Genomic DNA, 18077 nt, shown 5'->3' with positions numbered 1-18077 from the left:
GAATTCAATTAATAAATCTGGAATTTAAAAAAACTGGTCGAGTGGTTACCATTGTCGATTGTTGTAAAAACTCATCTGGTTTACTAATGTCCTTTAGGGAAGGAAATCTGCCATCCTTACCTGGTCTGGCCTACATGTGACTCTAGAACCACAGCAATGTGGTTGATTCTTAAATGCCTCTGAAATGGCCTAGCAAACCACTCAACTGTATCAAACTGCTACAAAGCCTTAGAAATCGAATGAAACCGGACGGACCACCTGGCATCAACCAAGGCACCGGAAACGACAACGGAAAACCCAGCCCCGTCGATCATGCGCAGTCCTCCTTACTAACATCTGGGGGCTTATGATAAAAGTGGGAGAGCTGTCCTAGAGACTAGTCAAGCAACAGCCTGACACAGTCATACTCACTGAATCATACCTTGCAGACAATGTCCCAGACACCACCATCACCATCCCTGGGTCTATCCTGCCGGTTGGACAGATGTGGCGCCACAGTATTATACAGTCAGGAGGGAGTTGCTTTGGAAGTCCTCAACAGTGACTCTGGACCCCATGAAATTTCATGGCATCAGGACAAACATGGGCAAGGAAACCTCTTGCTGATTGCCACCTCCACCCGCCAACTGCGCCCTCCCTCCCCCCCTGACCCCTGACTGATGAATCAGTGGTTCTCCATGTTGAACACCAATTAGAAGAAGCACTGAGGGTGGCAAGAGCGCAAAATGTACTCTGGGTGGGGGACTTCAATGTCCATCACCGAGTGGCTCCGTAGCACCACTACTGACCGAACTGGCCAAGTGCTAAAGGACATAGCTGCTAGACTGGGTCTGCGGCAGGTATTAAGGCAACCAGCAAGAGGGAAAAACCTACTTGATCTCGTCCTCACCAATCTACCTGTTGCAGATGCATCTGTCCATGACAGTATTGGTAGGAGTGACCATCGCACAGCCCTTGTGGAGATGAAATCCCGTCCTCACACTGAGGGTACCCACCATCGTGTTGTGTGGTACTAACCACCGTGCTAAATGGGATAGATTTCAAACAGATCTAGCAACTCAAAACTGGGGATCCATGAGGCTCTGTGGGCCATCAGCAGTAACAGAATGGTATTGAACCACAATTTGTAACCTTCTGGCCGGCATATCCCCCACTCTACCATTACCGTCAAGCCGGGGGACCAACCCTGGTTCAGTGAAGAGGGCATACCAGGAGCAGAACCAGGCATATCTAAAAATGAGGTGTCAGCCTGGTGAAGCTACAGCACAGGACTACTGCATGCCAACCAGCAGAAGCAGCATACAATAGACAGGGCTGAGCGATCCTGCTAACAGATCAGAACCAAGCTTTGCAGTCCTGCCACATCAGTTGTGAATAGTGGTGGACAATTAAACAACTGAAAGGAGGAGGTGGCTCCACAAATATCCCCATCCTCAATGATGGGGGAGCCCAGCACATCAATGCACAAGACAAGGCTGAAGCATTTGCATCCATCTTCAGCCAGACGTGCCGTGTGGATGATCTATCTCTGCCTCCTCCTCAGGTCCCCAGCATTACAGATGCCAGTCTTCAGCCAATCCGATTCACTCCATGTGATATCAAGAAAAGGCTGAAGGCACTGGATACTGCAAAGGCTATGAGCCCTAAAAACATTCCAGCAATAGTACTGAAGACCTGTGCTCCAGAGAAAACTGCACCCCTAGCCAAGCTGCTCCAGTACGGCTACAACATTGGTATCTACCCAGCAATGTGGAAAGTTGCCCAGGTATGTCCTGTCCACAAAAGGCAGGACAAATCCGACTTGGCCAATTACCGTTTGGGTCCCGTCAAGGCCACTCAGCACCTGACCTCATTACAGTCTTGGTCCAAACATGGACAAAAGAGCTGAACTCCAGAGGTGAGGTGAGGTGAGGTGAGAGTGACTGCCCTTGACATCAAGGCAGCATTTGACCGAGTGTGGCATCAAGGAGCCTTAGCAAAACTGGAGTCAATGACAATCGGGGGAAAATTCTCCACTGGTTGGAGTCATACCTAGCACAAAGGAAGATGGTTGTGGTTGTTGGAGGTCAATCATCTGAGTCCCAGGACATCACTGCAGGAGTTCCTCAGGGTAGTGTCCTAGGCCCAACCATCTTCAGCTGCTTCATCAATGATCTTCCCTCCATCATAAGGTGAGAAGTGGAGCTGTTTGCTGATGATTGCACAATGTTCAGCACCATTCGCGACTCCTCAGATACTGAAGCAGCCCATGTTTAGGTCTTGCTGCTTATGGACAGCATCCAGACTTGGACTGATGTGGCAAGTAACATTCGTGCCACACAAGTGCCAGACAATGACCATCTCCAACAAGAGAGAATCTAACCATCTCCCCTTGACGTTCAATGGCATTACCATTGCTGAATCCCCCACTATCAACATCCAGGGAGGGGCCACCATTGACTAGAAACTGAACTGGACCAGCCACATAAATGCTGTGGCTACAAGAGCAGACCAGAGGCTGGGAATTCCGTGGCGAGTAACTCGACTCCTGTCTCCCCAATGCCTGTCCACCATCTACAAGGCACAAGTCAGGAGTGTGATGCAATACTCTCCACTTGCCTGGATGAGTACAGCTTTAACACTCAAGAAGCTCGACACCATCCAGGACAAAGCAGCCTCTTGATTGGCACATCCACCACCTTCAACATTCACTCCCTCCACCACCGACACTCAATGGCAACAGTGTGTATTGTATACAAGATGCTCTGCAGCAACTCACCAAAGCTCCTTCGACAGCACCTTCCAAACCCACGGCCTCTACCACCTAGAAGGACAAGGGCAGCAGATGCATGGGAACACCACCTGCAAGTTCCCCTCCAAGCCATGCACCATCCTGACTTGGAACTATATCGCTGCTCCTTCACTGTTGCTGGGTCAAAATCCTGAAACTCCCTTCCTAACAGCACTGTTGATGTACCTATACCCCAAAGACTGCAGCGGTTAAAGAAGGCAGCTCACCACCACTTTCAAGGGGAATTAGGGATGGGAATAAATGCTGGCCTAACCAGCGACACCCACACCCCAGAATGAATAAAACTTGCAGATGAGTTGTAACCCAAGCCCCTGTCTGCCCTCTTAGCTGGATGTAAACGATCGTTTGACACTATCTCGAAGGGGAGCAAGGGAGTTCTTCCTGGTGTCCTAGACAATATTTATCTCAAACAACAAAACTAAAACAGATTATCAGGTCATTATCACATTGCTCTTTGTGGGAGGTGGTTGTTTGCAAATTGCCTGCTGCATTTCCTTCGTTACAACAGTGATGACAATTTCAAACCACTTCATTGGCTGTAAAGCACTTTGGAACATCCTGAGGACGTGAAAGGCACTATATGAATGCAACTTTTTTTCAGTTATACTATACAAGGTCAGGAAATATTTTAATCCTCCTTCAAATATTGCCCCATTCCCAGGGACCCCTGGCAAATACTACCTCAAGCACCCACTAGAAATATTACCAAACTCCTTAAGATTCTCCTATAAATGGCTGTGGTTGTCCTGTCTAAATTCTGCTATACTGCTACACTCAAATTGTCACATTCCCAGATCCTTGGAACATACTATCCAGTTTACAAAACATACAACCACATTCCCAGGGGCGCCTGTCAGATATTACAATACTCCTGCCACAAGTTAAAATTTGAGCACTGCCCATCAATTCCTTTGACAGTAAGGGGCAGCTGTGAGTGGTGTACAGTAATTATGCCAGTACTTGTTCCCAGTATTGCATATATTGGGACCCTATATGAATTATTGAAGTTGTAATTTTTTCTAACATTAACGCAAATGTGAACTAAAAAGACCTGAAACATCCGAATAAGAAATTTTCGGGAAAAGGGTAGCTGCGCAGTTAGAAAGTAAGAAACTGCATTTATGTTATGAACGGAGGAGACGGTAGATACAAATGGATTGTTTCCAGTGGTTGCAGGGTCGAGAACAAGGAGACACACATATATTAAATGTTTAAGAGATTTGGGACAGATAAAAATATATAATTCCAGTGGTTGAGTTTCCTGTGGTTTAGGCCTGTTTCCATGTTGTTGTTTCTATGTAATTCTGCATGATAAACCTTTCATGACTTTGACATCCCAAAGTGCTTCACAGCCACTTTTTGAAGTGTAGTCACTTTTGTAATGTTAAAGGCCCATTATAAATACAAGTTGTTGTTGCAATGCAGCAAATACAGCAGGCAATTTGCATACAGCAAGATTCCCCCGCATCAAAAATGAGATTGTGACCAGGTAAGTGGTTTATAAGCAATTTCAAGATGGCTGCTGGAAAGGCAGTTCCATAGGGAGCTCCTTACTGTGCACCTCTTGGCCATCTGCTGCCTTCCTTTGCCCTTTCTCCCACAATCTCCTCTCGTCCACTATTTAAGTTCCCCCCCTCTTTATTAATGGATGCATTTTAGCCTCAACTACAAGTTAACTTCTAGTTTAAAGTGCCCACACCCCTCCCACCCTGACCCCCAACCCAAATTTCTGGTCTTAATTAGACATTATGACTTCACTTCTGTACCGGGCTACACCGTCAGGCTCGGTTACAGTGTGTCTTTGTAACTTTGTCCAACCTCCAGCCCATCCCCACTGCTGCTGTTACCTGCTGTGCATGTGACTGTCCTGCTATCTCTGCCCCTCTCCACATCTCCCTCCAGAATGTCCGTTCACTTGTGAACAAGGCCCTTGCCATCCATGAGCTTATTGTGGATGATTGCATCGACATCGTGGCCTTGACGGAAACCTGGCTGAGGAGTGATGATACCTTCCCCGTAAATGAAACATAACTGCTTGGCTTGCCCTGCTCAAAGCATGCAATGATGATGTGGCTCTTAGTACTAAACCACACCTTGGTCAGTTTCCCTGCTCCTCTGGCACCTTCTCCTCCTTTGAACATCTCACCTTGTTCCACCCCTCTCATCTAAAATCCTCATTTTCTAACCCACTCCCAAGTACCACACCAAGTTTCTCACTGAGATAGCTTCACAACTGTCCTCCCTCAGCCTCCATACCAAGTGACTTCTCATCCTTGGTGATTTCAACCTCTGTGTCAACTCATCGTTCACTGCCTTGCTTTCCTCCCTTAATCTATCCCTTCATATAAACTCCCCTACCCATATTCACAGCCACCCCCTGGACCTTGCCATCTCATGTGGCCTTGCTACTCCCATCGTATCAATCACAGATAAGGTCAGCTGTTATCACTTCCTTGTATCGCTCTCCACCCACATTTCCCTCCGCCCCCAACCCTACTTCCTTCTGTGTTTGCCCCTGAAACAAAAACACACTCCCATTTCACTTACAGCTGCACTTTCAAAATTACAGCTGTCTATCCTTAAGCCCCCCCCATTTGTCACAAGATTTCTGCAGCTACTGATCTGCATTATAGCTATTACTCTCTCTCTCACCTCTCATTACCCCAGTACAGCTCTCATCTCTGCTTCCTTAAGTCCAAGCAATGCAGACTTGAAAATATATGGCGAATAATTAGTTTAGCCAATCATCGGCAGATTTGGCTAGACCACATAAAGCACTATTGGGTGCTGCTCTCCTCTCGCAAAATTACTCACTATTGCAGGCTCAAACTGGAATGAACAGATAAGCCTGGCTTCTTTTATCCACTGCAAACTATCGTCTTAAACTCCTCTCCCCTACCTCCTTGAAATGAAGAACTCATGGACTTGTTTGTCACTGAGATTGAGATTATCCATCAGCAGCCTCTGCCACTTCCATACCTTCCCCGAGCCTATCGGGCCAAATGCCCTCCCTAACCAATCTTGAACTCACATCTCCAAGCTCATATTGTCCATGGAACCCACCTCCTGCTCCCTTGACCCTATTCCCACTAAATTGCTGACCACCCACCTTCTCTCCTGGCTCCCGTGTTAGCTGATATTGTTCATGATTCTTTCTGCTCAGGTACTGTCCCCCACCCCTTAAAATCAGCCATTATTGCCCTTCTCGTCCAAAAGCCAACCCCTCACTCCTATGTCCTTGCAAACTAATGCGCCATCTCCAACCTTTCTTTCCTCCCAAAGTCCTTGACTGCACTGTCGCTTCCCAAATCCATACCCATTTTTCCCTCCTGTCAGGTTTCTGCCCCTGCTACAGTACCGAAATGGCTCTGATCAAAGTCACAAATGACATCCAATGTGAGTGTGACAAAGGTAAGCTATCCCTCCTCATCCTTTTTGACTTGTCTGCAGCCTTTGACACAGTTGGCTACACGACCCTCCTCCAACACATCTCCTTGGTCGTCCACCTGGGTAAGACTGCGCTCGCCTGGTTCCACTCTTACATATTTAATCATAGCAAGAGAATCACCTGAAAAGGCTTCTTTTCCACTCCCATACCATTGCGTCTGGTGACCCCCAAGGATCTATCTTTGATGGCCTTTTTCTCGTCTACGTGCTGCCTGTCGGCGACATCATCCAAAAACGCAAAGTCAGTTTCCACATGTATGCTGACAACACCCAGTTCTACCTCACCACCGCTTCTCTCAACCCATCCAATGTCTCTAACTTGTCACACTGCTTGTCCAACGTTCAGAATTTTCCTCCAACTAAATATTGGGAAAACCCAGTCCATGCCTTAAACTCAGTTCCTTCTGCCTGGCTGCTGGCTGAAGCTGAACCAGACTGTTCAGCATCTTGGTGTTGTATTTAACCCTAAATCAGCTTCCCGACCAGATTTTTGTGCCATCATTAAGACCACTTATTTTCATTTGCATTTGCATAACATTGCCAGACACCGCCCCTGCATCAGCTAATCTGCTGCTAAAATCCTCATCCGTGTCTTTGTCACTTCTATACTTACCTATTCCAATGCTTCCCATCTTCCATTCTGCTGTCTGTATCCTAACTCGCACCAAGTCCCGTTCACCCATCAGCTCTGTGCTTGCTGACCTACATTGGCTTCCTTTTAATGAATTTTCAAATTTTCATCCTTGTTTTTAAATTCCTCCATGGCCTCACTGCTCCTTGTAATCTCCTCTAGCCTTACAATCCTCTGAGGTATCTGCGCTCCTCTAATTCTGGCCTCTTGAGCATCCCCGATTTTAATCGCTCCACCATTGGCAGCAGTGCCTTCAGCTGCATTGGCCCTAAGCTCTGGAATTCCCTCCTTAAACCTCTGTACATCTATATCTTCCTTGAAGACACTTCTTCAAACCTACCTCTTTAATCAAGCTTGTGCTCATTTTATCCTGATATCTCCTTATGTGGGGCTCAGTGTCAAATTTTGTTTGATAATGCTCTTGTGAAATGCCTTGGGATGTTTTGCTACATGCAAGGTGTTGTTTTAGTGGTGTTAGTTGAGGGCACGGCAGCGGGAACAATTCCTTCCTGTATACTCTTCTAGTGCCTAGGGATCTTTTACATCCATCTTGAGGGCAGACAGGGCGTTGGTTTAATGTCTTATCCAAAAGTTAAAAAACTGAACTGTTGATATCACTGTGCATAATGTCACATGGACTTTCATGTTGGCTTTCAATTAAATGCTGGTTCATTAGATCTTTCTGTGCGAGAAGCCTTGTTGGAATTTTTATAGAAAGTCAGAGTTAATGTATTTTAAACATGATCCAGAAAGACACTTCAGTGCAGAATGCTCAGGTGACTCTGCTTTTTTTAAGTGCATTTAAAAAAATCTTAAGAGCTGAACAGTTGTAGCTTCTGTTGCTGCTGAGGTAATCAAAAAGTAGAAATGTTGTTTTCTTTTGTGTGTTAGTTTCCTGCTCCTGCAGAAATGTGATATCTAAGCAGAGATTATGAAGAAATGGCATTTTGGAACATGAAGAGGGAGACCGACTGTTTGGTACCTAGGCAGTCTGGATTAATTTAAGAGCCTTTCAAAATAAGGACATTTACTGGTGCCTGGTAGCTGAGATAGCTAGGGTCCTGCTGCTCAGTATTATTGAATATTGATGTACTGACAACACCCCTCATTACCTTGCAACTACCTCTCTTGACCCCTCTACTGCCTGTTATCAAACTGCTTGATTGCCAAGTTTTCTCCAATTAAACATTGGAAAGAATGTCCCCACCATAAACTCTGCTCCTGAGCCACTGATTCCATCCCTCTTCCAGACCACTGTCTCAGGCTGAACCAGACTGGGTGCATCCTATTTTACCCTGAGCTGAGATTCTGACCCCATATCCACTCCATCTCAAAGACCGCCTACTTCCACCTCCATAATATTGCCTATCTCCACCCCGCCTCAGTTTCTGAAACCCTCATATGTGCTGCTGTTACCTCCAGATTTGACTATTCCAACGCTATCCTGGCTGGTCTCCCAACTCTATAAGCTTAAGCTTGCCAGAACTCATTTTTATTCTTTCATGGGATGTGAGTGTTGCTGAGAAGGCCAGCATTTGTTGCCCATCCTTAATTGCCCTTGGGAAAGTGGTCATGAGCCTCTTTCTTGAAGCGCTGCAGTCCTTCTGGTGTAGGTACAGCTGTCAGGAAGGAAGTTCCAGATTTTGACCTAACGATAGTGAAGGAATGGCGATATAGTTCCAAGTCAGAATGCTCTGTGACTTAGAGGAGGGGAACTTGCAGCTGGTGGTGTTCCCATGCGCCTGCTGCCCATGTCCTTCTAGGTGGCAGATGCCGCGGGTTTGGAAGGTGCTGTCGAAGGAGTTTTGGCAAGTTGCTGCAGAGCATCTTGTAGATGGTGCACGCTGCTGCCATTGTGCGTCAGCGGTGGAGGGAATGCATGTTTAAAGTGGTGGATGGGATGCCGATCAAGCGGGCCGCATTGTCCTGGATGGTGTCGAGCTGGTGTTGTTGGAGATGCACCCATCCAGGCAAGTGGAGAGTATTCCATCGCACACCTGACTTGTGCTTTGTAGATGGTGGACAGGCTTTGGGGAGTCGGGAGGTGAGTTACTCGCAGCAGAATTCCTAGCTTCCGACCTGCTCTTGTAGCCACAGTATTTATATGGCTAGTGCAGTTAGGTTTTTGGTCAATGATAACCCTCAGGATGTTGATAGTGGGGAATTCAGTGATGGGAATGCTGTTGATTGTCAAGGGGAGATAGTTAGATTCTCTCTTGTTGGAGATCGTCATTGTCTACGAACATACGAAGTAGGAGCAGGAGTAGGCCGCTCAGCCCTCGAGCCTGCTCCACCATTCAATAAAATCATGACTGATCTGATTGTAACCTTGACTCCACATTCCCACCTAACCCCGATAACCTTTCATTCCCTTGCTAATCAAGAATCTATCTACCTCTGGCTTAAAAATATTTAAAGACTCTGCTTCTTGTGCATTTTGAGGCAGGGAACTCCCTCTGAGAGAAATAATTTCTTCTCATCTCTGTCTTAAATGGGCGACCCCTTATTTTTAAATAGTGACCCCTAGTTCTAGATTCTCCCACAAGGGGAAATATCCTTTCCACATCCACCCTGTCAAGACCCCTCAGGATATTATATGTTTCAGATGTTACTTGCTGCCTGAGTAGAGTCCAGGTCTTGCACATGGACATGAGGAGCTGCGAAATGGTACATGAACGCTGCAATCATCAGCAGTGTTATGATGGAGGGAAGATCATTGATAAAGCAGCTGAAGATGGTTGGGCCTAGGACACTACCCTGAGGAACTCTGGCAGTGATGTTCTGAGGCTGAGATGATTGGCCTCCAACAACCACAACCATCTTCCTTTGTGGTGGGTATGACTCCAACCAGTGGAGAGTTTTCCCCGATTCCTATTGACTTCAATTTTGCTAGTGCTGCTTGGTGCCACACTCGGTTAAATGCTGCCTTGATATCAAGGGCAGTCACTTTTGCCTAGTCTTGTATCCTGACTCGTATCTATTCACCCAACAGCCTTTTGCTTGCTGACCTACATTAGCTCCCAGTCTACCAACACCTCGATTTTAAAATTGTCATCCTCATGTTCAAATCCCTCTATGGCCTACCTCTCCGTATCTCTAACCTACTCCAACCCTACAACGCTGTTTTCTTCCAGCTCTAGACTCTTGCGTGTCCCCCATGTCCTTTGCCCTGTCATTGGCAGCCGTGCCTTCAGCTGACTGGGACCTAGCTCTGGATTTCCCTCACTAAACCTCTCCATTTTTCCTCCTTTTAGATGCTGTTTAAAACCTACCTCTATGACCAATCTTTTGGCCACCTTTCCTGATGTCTCTTTCTTGGGCTCAGTATCAATTTTTGTCTGACAACACGTCTGTGAAGTGCCTTGGGACATTTTACTATGTTAAAGATGCTATATAAATGCAACTTGATATGAGTTCAGTTTAAAGCTCATCACCCAGCAGATTTCATGGCCACAGGTAGAGAGAATTGCAATTGGAGCAAGATAGACCAGTGTGCAATGAGAGAACTGAAGAGAGAGGAAAAAATATCAAAATACACCTCTAAAATTAAGAAGCCTAAGCATTTAGAAAAGGCTGTGCGGCACCAGGAGCCATTCAGACGGATGGGAGGGCATTCAACTCTGACCTGGCATGCTGCGCTCATTTAGGCAGCTGAATTGTCCTGCAAGTTGTTGGCTCCAGTGGATTCTGTAGCGATGCTTCACTCCAGCAAACCACCCAGCCAACGAAAGCTCAGATAAACCTCTGCCTGAATCATCAATCAACGGAATTGTTATTTTTGCTCCATTGTACTGTCACAAACGTTTGCAAATAATCTTGCAGGCGTTAAAGCTCCTATTCAAAGATGGTATCAGCCGATTTTTGAAGAACAAATGTGTCAGATTGAAGATGGGCTCGAAACTAATTGCTGTATTCAGCTGGAGAATGCTGCATTTCTTCAACAGCATTGAAGGCTGTGTGTGGATATATTGCAAAGTTGCTTAGAATAGCAAATTGCCAAAAAAAAAATAAGCTACTTTAAGCGACTGAATAAAAGCTGCTACTTTAAGTATTAACTTTATCTTTTAGTGGAGAAGGACGGAGTTGCTCACAGGGTATGGAACATACCTTGATTATAAATGACAGAAATATTTGGAACTGCGCAGCTTATCACCTGGCACCAGTTAGAGAAAAAGAAGTTGATGTTTTGGAGTGAGATACTTTATTCTTGTGAAAAACAGAAAATGCTGGAAATACTCAGCAGGTCAGGCAGCATCTATAGAGAGAGAAACAAAGTTAATGTTTCAGGTCAATGACTTTCATCAGTCAAAATGTTGTACATTTCAATGAGATCACCTCTCATTATTCCGAACTCCAGAGAATATAGGCCCAATTTACTCAGTGTCTCCTCATAGGACAACCCTCTCACCCCAGGAATTAATCAAACTGTGCTGAGTTAACTGATCACCCGCGACAAAGAGTGTGGAGACCAACTGCGGCACCCAGCAAGAGCCTTACATTTGACCTGGGTTGTGGGGGCAGGGTGGGGGGGAGGAAGGGAGGAGATTTTGCAATCCACTCTGTGATGGAAGGCTACATATGTGGCTGTTGGGTGAGGGTCAGATCAGGCTTGGCTACGATGTTTTTCTGTTGTCAAATAACTTACCACTGCTCACAGTCTGGGTCAGGGTAACAAAGAATAGTCCCTTGATTAAGGCATCAGAGGGTAATGACATTAGGAGGAGAGGAGGGGAGAAAAAGAACTCATTCTCAAGGCTAGGTATGAGTTCTGTCTCCACTATAACAATAATTTGCATTTATGTTGTGACTTTAACAAGACATTTCACAGGACTGTTATCAATAAAATTTGACACAGAGCTACATAGAGAGATAATAGGACAGGTGACCAATAGCTTACTGAAAGTGTGACGAAATGGTCTAGTAGGTTCTAAGGAGCATCTTAAAGGAAGAAAGGCAGAGGGGTTTCGGGAGGGTATTGGGGCTGAGGTAGCTGAAGGCACAGCCACCAATGGTGGACTGAACGAAATTGGGATGCATATATGCATATAACGCAGTTTAGGAAGGTTTCCCTGCCCAGTTTTCAACAGTCACAGGAACTGAATGACGCTCCCAGAACCAGATGGAGTGTCACGTTATTAAGATGTTTAAGATGGTCAAAGGAGTTGCTGTGGTTGATAGAGAGCAATTATTGCCTCTGGTACAGGAATCCAGAAGAGGGGGCGTGACACTAGAGCTAGGCCATTCAGGAGTGATGTCAGGAAGCACTTCTTCACACAAAGGGTTGTGGAAATCTGGGACTCTCGCCCTCAAATAAAAAGCTGCTGAGGTTGGGTGTCAATTGAAAATTTCAAAACTGACTTAGATCGATTTTTGTTGGGTAAGTGTATTGAGGTCACAGACCTGAAACATTAACTCTGCTTCTCTCTCCACAGATGCTACCTGACCTGCTGAGTATTTCCAGCACTTTCTAAGGCACTAAGGGATATGGAACCAGGCTGGATAGATAAAGTTAAGATATCTAATTGAATGATGGAACAGGCTCAAGGGACTGAATGGCCTCTGCCTGTTCCTATGTTTTGTATTGTAGAAAATCAGTGGGATATTTCACCTGGGCAATCCTTTTTTTTATCTTGCTTAAATTTGTCCTGCATCACCTTAACAGGAATGGAGTTTCTGAATCTTTAAACTAGTGTTCCGATCTCTGGGGAAGTGCTAGTGCATTGCCAAGTAGCATTCTCAGGGCTGACAGCGATGAACTGTTCTGGCAGCAGAAGAGAAACATTCATCAAAAGTGGTAACTGAAGAGGACAGAGACATCCCATTCCCATCATGTAAAATAAACAGAGCAGTACCTGGCAGAGGCGCAAGGTCACCTTGTTCTGTTGAAGCCCACACATCAAAACCAGAGGGGCACCTGCAGTGCGACTGTCTGATACAGACCCCACATTGAAAATTACTTAATAAACTTAAGTCTAATATTTTTATTAAAGTCTTCAGCTTCAATTTTCCTCAAACGTGGAACAGCTATGGAATGTAATTTTCTGCTTGTGCCTCTGTTATTAAGCTCCCCACTATCTTCACACACTCTGATGAATGGAGAGTTTATTTTAAATTAAAACAGAGTTCCTTATCTGCAGAGAAGAAAATTTGGATACTACTTTCAATTTTCTTGTATAATTAGATCAAGGAGCTCGCTCGCTCTCTCTCTTTGGTAGCTGTAAAAATTAAAATCTGATACCAAAGCACATCCCCAGCATCTTTGTGATTAACAGACCTTATCCCACAAAATGAGCCACCAACAAATAGTGTCTGTATCGCTGACATAATTGTGCTTGTAGGTCAAAGATATATTTTTTCTTGTAGAGAAAAGGTGATTTTGTGTTTTAAAAGGCTTTGTGGAATTGGATTGAGATACTGAAGTTAAAAAGGAATGCTGCAGTATAACAACCAAGTGTGAAGTCGTGTTATTGCTTTCAGGGCTAGCTGTACCTTGGGGGATTACATTTCTATTTTGTATTGTTCAGATAAAGTTTTGTTATTCATAGTTCAATCAGTTGTGTGGAGTGCTGCCGCTTGGCTTATTTAGTGTATTAGTATCAACAAGCTATAGGAAAATCACACTTAAGCCACTACCCTTTTTTTTGTGCAGTGCTCGTAATTCTTCATCTCTCGCTGCAAGCACAGCCAGTGATGAACTTGTAACCACCTCAGTGATGTCCAGCTCAAGGTGGTTTTTCCAAACACAACCCAATTTTATACAGGCAAAGTCTATCTTTGGAGCCCGGGCCATTTTTCACAATTCAAAGAAAGAAAGAGCTTGCATTTATATAGTGCCTTTCGTGACCTCAGGACATCCCACAGCATTTCACAACTAATGAAACACTTTTGATGTGGAGTAGGAAACACGGCAGCTAATTTTTGTATCGCAAGATCCCACTCTCCCAAGACCACTCTCTCAGCACCGAAATGTCAGCCCAGACTATATGCGCAAGTCTTCGGAGTAGGGCTTGAGCCCACGATCTTCTGACTCTGGTGAACGTGCTACCCACTGAACCAAAGTTGAAACCTTGCCTAATGCTAAGTGGACAAAGTACAAAAATTTCACTGGCCCACCGTTATGCTTTACAGAAATCTAGTGGCAGCACTTTTGACTTCTTTGGCCTTCACTATAGAGGATGCAAGTAACATCTCAGAAATAGCTGTAAATCAGGAAATTCAAGGGAGGGAGGTACTCAAGAAAATTACGATCACCAGGGAAGTGGTACTGATCAAATTGTTGGAGCTGTGGGCTGACAAGTCCCTGGGTTCTGATGGACTTCATCCTCGGGTCTGAAAAGAAGTGGCTAGTGAGATAGTTGATGCGTTGGTTTTAACTTACCAAAATTCCCTGGATTTGGGGAAGATTCCATTAGATTGGAAAATAGCAAATATAACTATTTTTATTCAAAAAGGGAGACAGAAGGCAGGAAACTACAGGCCAGTCAGCTTAACATCTGTCATAGGGAAAATTTTAGCAGCTATTATCAAAGACGTTATAGCAGGACAGTTAGAAAAATTCAAGTTAATCAGGCAGAGTCAACGTGGTTTTGTGAAAGGGAAATCATGTCCAACCAATTTATTGGAGTTCTTTAAAGAGGTAACATAGAATCATGGAAAGTTTAAGGCACAGAAAGAGGCCACTTGGCACCCCCCCCCCCCCCCGTATCTGTGCTGGCTGAAAAACGATCCACATATACGAATACCTGGTGATTTATCAACTTTCAAGGATGCTAGTCACATTAATACTTCCTCTCTCCCTATATTTATCATATTCAATATTTACACTCCTCCTCCTTAACTACAATATCGGCATCGTTTCTTCCCCCCCCCCCCCCCCCCCCCATTTTGTGAAGACAGATGTAAAGTATTCATTAAGAACCATACCAACATTGTCTGTCCCTACATGTAGGTTACCTTTTTAGTCTTTTATGGGCCCCAACTCTCTTAGTTATCCTCTTACTCTTAATGTATTGACGAAACATCTTTGGGTTCACCTTGATTTTGCTTGCCAATATTCTTGCATGCCATCTCTTTGCTTTCCTAATTTCCTCTTTGATTTCACCCCTCCAATTCCTATACTCTTCTCGGCTTTCTGTAGTATTGAGCTCTCAGTGTTGGACGTATCTGCCTTATCTTACCCTGTAAGCTCCTTGACATCCATGGGGCTCTAGATTTGGCCATCTCGCCCTTTTTCTTTGTGGGAACATGTTTACTCTGAACCCCCTGAATCTCTCCTTTGATTGCCTCCCATTGCTCTGACACTGATTTACCTTCAAGTAGCTGTTTCCAGTCCACTTTTGCTAAATCACTCCTCAGTTTAGTAAAATTGGCCTTGCCCCAATTGAGAACTCTAACTCCTGTTCTATCTCTGTCCTTTTCCATAATTATGTTAAAACTGACTGAATTATGATCCCTACCACCAAAATGCTCTCTTACTGCCATTCCTTCCACCTGCCCATCTTCATTTCCTAAAACTAAGTCCTCTCTTGTTGGGCTTGCTACATACTGGGCAAAAATGTTCTCCTATATGCACCTCAAGAATTCTGCTCCCTCAATTTCTTTCACACTAAAACTATCCCAGTTAATATTGGGGTAGTTAAAATCCCCTACTACTAACCTATTGTTCTTGCACTTTCAGAGATTTGCCACTTATTTGCTCTTTTATCTTCCTCTGACAGTTTGGGGGTCTACAGTACACTCCCAGCAGTGTGATTGCCCCTTTTTTGTTCCTTAGCTCAATCCATATGGCCTCATTTGATGAATCTTCCAACATATCTTCCCTCCTCACAGCTGTAATAGTTTCCTTGACCAAAATTGCCACTCCCCCTCCTTTCTTATCCCCCTCCCTATCATGTCTGAAAACCCTGTAACCAGGAACGTTGAGCTGCCATTCCTGTCCCTCCTTAAACTATGTTTCTGGAATAGCTATGATATCATACTACCACTTGTCTATCTGTACCCTCAGCTCATTTGTTTTATTTGCCATACTTCTTGCATTGAAATAAATACCCTTGAGTACTGCCAAACTCTCTTTATTTTCTAACCTTTGTTTCCTCTGTCTTCTCATCCATTAATTTTCTGCCTTCCATTTTCATTTCTGATTTTGTCCCAACTGAGTCTACCCTCAGGTCCCCATCCCCCTGCCAAGCTAGTTGAAACCTTACCCAACAGCACCAGCAAAACGCCCCACAAGGAACTCAGTCCTGGTTCTGTCAGGTGCAACCCATCCAGCCTGTACAGGTCCCATCTTCCCCAGAGCCAGTCCCAATGTCCCAGGAATCTAAAGCCCTCCCTCCTGCACCTTCTTTCCAGCCATGCGTTCATCTGTCTTATCCTTCTATTTCTATACTCACTTGCGTATGGCACAAGGAGTAATCCGGAGATTATTACTTTTGAGGTCCTGCTTGCTAATTTCTTACCTAGCTCCCTAAATTCTGACTGCAGGACCACATCCCTCTTTCTGCCAATGTCGTTGGTTTTGACGTAGACCATGACATGCTGGCTGTTCACCCACCTCCTTCAGGAGGCTCTGCAGCTGCTCCATGAAATCCTTGACCCTCGCACCAGGGAGGCAACACACCATCCTGAATTCACGACTCCGGCCACAGAAACGCCTATCTGTTTCCCTGACAATTGAATCACCAATCAGTATGGCTTGTCCAGTCTTCCCTGTACCCCGCTGTGCAGCTGAGCCACCCGTGGTGCCATGGACTTGGCTCTGGCTGCATTCCCCAGGTGAAGCATCACTTTCCTCTGTATTCAGAACTGAATACCTGTTGGAGAGTGAAATGTACTCAGGGGTCTCCTGCACTACCTGCCTGATTCTTTTTGACTTCCTGGTGGTCACCCATTCCCCCTCTCCTTGCATACTCTTAAGCTGTGGGGTGACCACATCTATAAACGTGTGCTGTGGATAAAGGGGAACCGGTGGATGCACTGTACTTAGATTTGCAGAAGGCATTTGATAAGGTGCCACATCAAACCTTATGTGGAAAATAAAAACTCATGTTGTAGGGGGTAACATATTGGCATGATTAGAAGACTGGCTAACTATCAGGAGACAGAGACTAAGCATAAATCGGTCATTTTTTGGTTGGCAGGATGTAATGAGTGGTGTGCCACACGAATCACTGCTGGGGCCTCAACCTTTTTACAATTTATATAAATGACTTGGATGAAGGGACCGAAGGTATGGTTGCTAAATTTACTGATCACACAAAGATAGGAAGGAAAGTAAGTTGTGAAAGGGACATAAGGAGGCTACAAAGGGATATAAATAAAATCAAGAAATGCTGGAAATACTCAGCAGGTCTGGCAGCATCTGTGGAGAGAGAAGCAGAGTTAACGTTTCAGGTCAGTGACCCTTCTTCAGAACTGGCAAATATTAGAAATATAAAAGGTTATAAGCAAGTAAAGCGGGAGTGGGGCAAGAGATAACAAAGGAGAAGGTGTAGATAGGACAAGGTCACAGAATAGGTGACCAGAAGGAGCAAAAGCAAACAATATGTTAATGGTGTGTTGAGAGACAAAGCATTAGTACAGATAGGGTGTTAACGAACTGAAATTGAACAGCTGCAAGTACAAACGTGAAAAGAACAGTGAGTAAGCAAACTGAACAAACTAAGATGAAATAAAATAAAACAAACACAAAAAAAATTTTAAAAAAGGAAAAAGAAAATAATTACTAAAAATGCTCTGAAATTATTGATCTCAATGTTCAGTCCGGCAGGCTGTAGTGTGCCTAATCGGTAAATGAGATGCTGTTCCTCGAGCTTGCGTTGATGTTCACTGGAACACTGCAGCAATCCCAGGAGTGTTGAAATGGCAAGCAACCGGAAGCTCAGGGTCCTGCTTGCGGACTGAGCGGAGGTGTTCTGCAAAGCGATCACCCAGTCTGTGTTTGGTCTCCCCAATGTAGAGGAGACCACATTGTGAGCAGCGAATACAGTATACTATGTTGAAAGAAGTTCAAGTAAATCACTGCTTCACCTGAAAGGAGTGCTTGGGGCCTGGGATAGTGAGGAGAGAGGAGGTAAAAGAGCAGGTATTGCACCTCCTGTGATTGCAGGGGAAGGGGACGAGGTGGTGGGGGTTATGGAGGAGCGGACCAGGGTGTCGCGGAGGGAACGATCCCTTCGGAATGCTGACAGGGGAAGGGAGTATTTCCAG

The 18077-nt window shown here is 45.0% G+C and overlaps 1 protein-coding gene across 1 annotated transcript in view; it reads left to right on the top strand.

The window, feature by feature from the left end:
* The window catches only part of chchd6a (coiled-coil-helix-coiled-coil-helix domain containing 6a), a 388249-nt gene that overhangs the window by 247137 nt on the left and 123035 nt on the right, over window positions 1-18077 (top strand). The window lies entirely within an intron of this gene.

Source organism: Heterodontus francisci, chromosome 19 (assembly GCF_036365525.1).
Source record: "Heterodontus francisci isolate sHetFra1 chromosome 19, sHetFra1.hap1, whole genome shotgun sequence".
NCBI lineage: Eukaryota > Metazoa > Chordata > Chondrichthyes > Heterodontiformes > Heterodontidae > Heterodontus > Heterodontus francisci.
The sequence above is the reverse complement of the archived record's forward strand: the minus strand, read 5'-3'. Positions and strand labels throughout refer to the sequence as shown.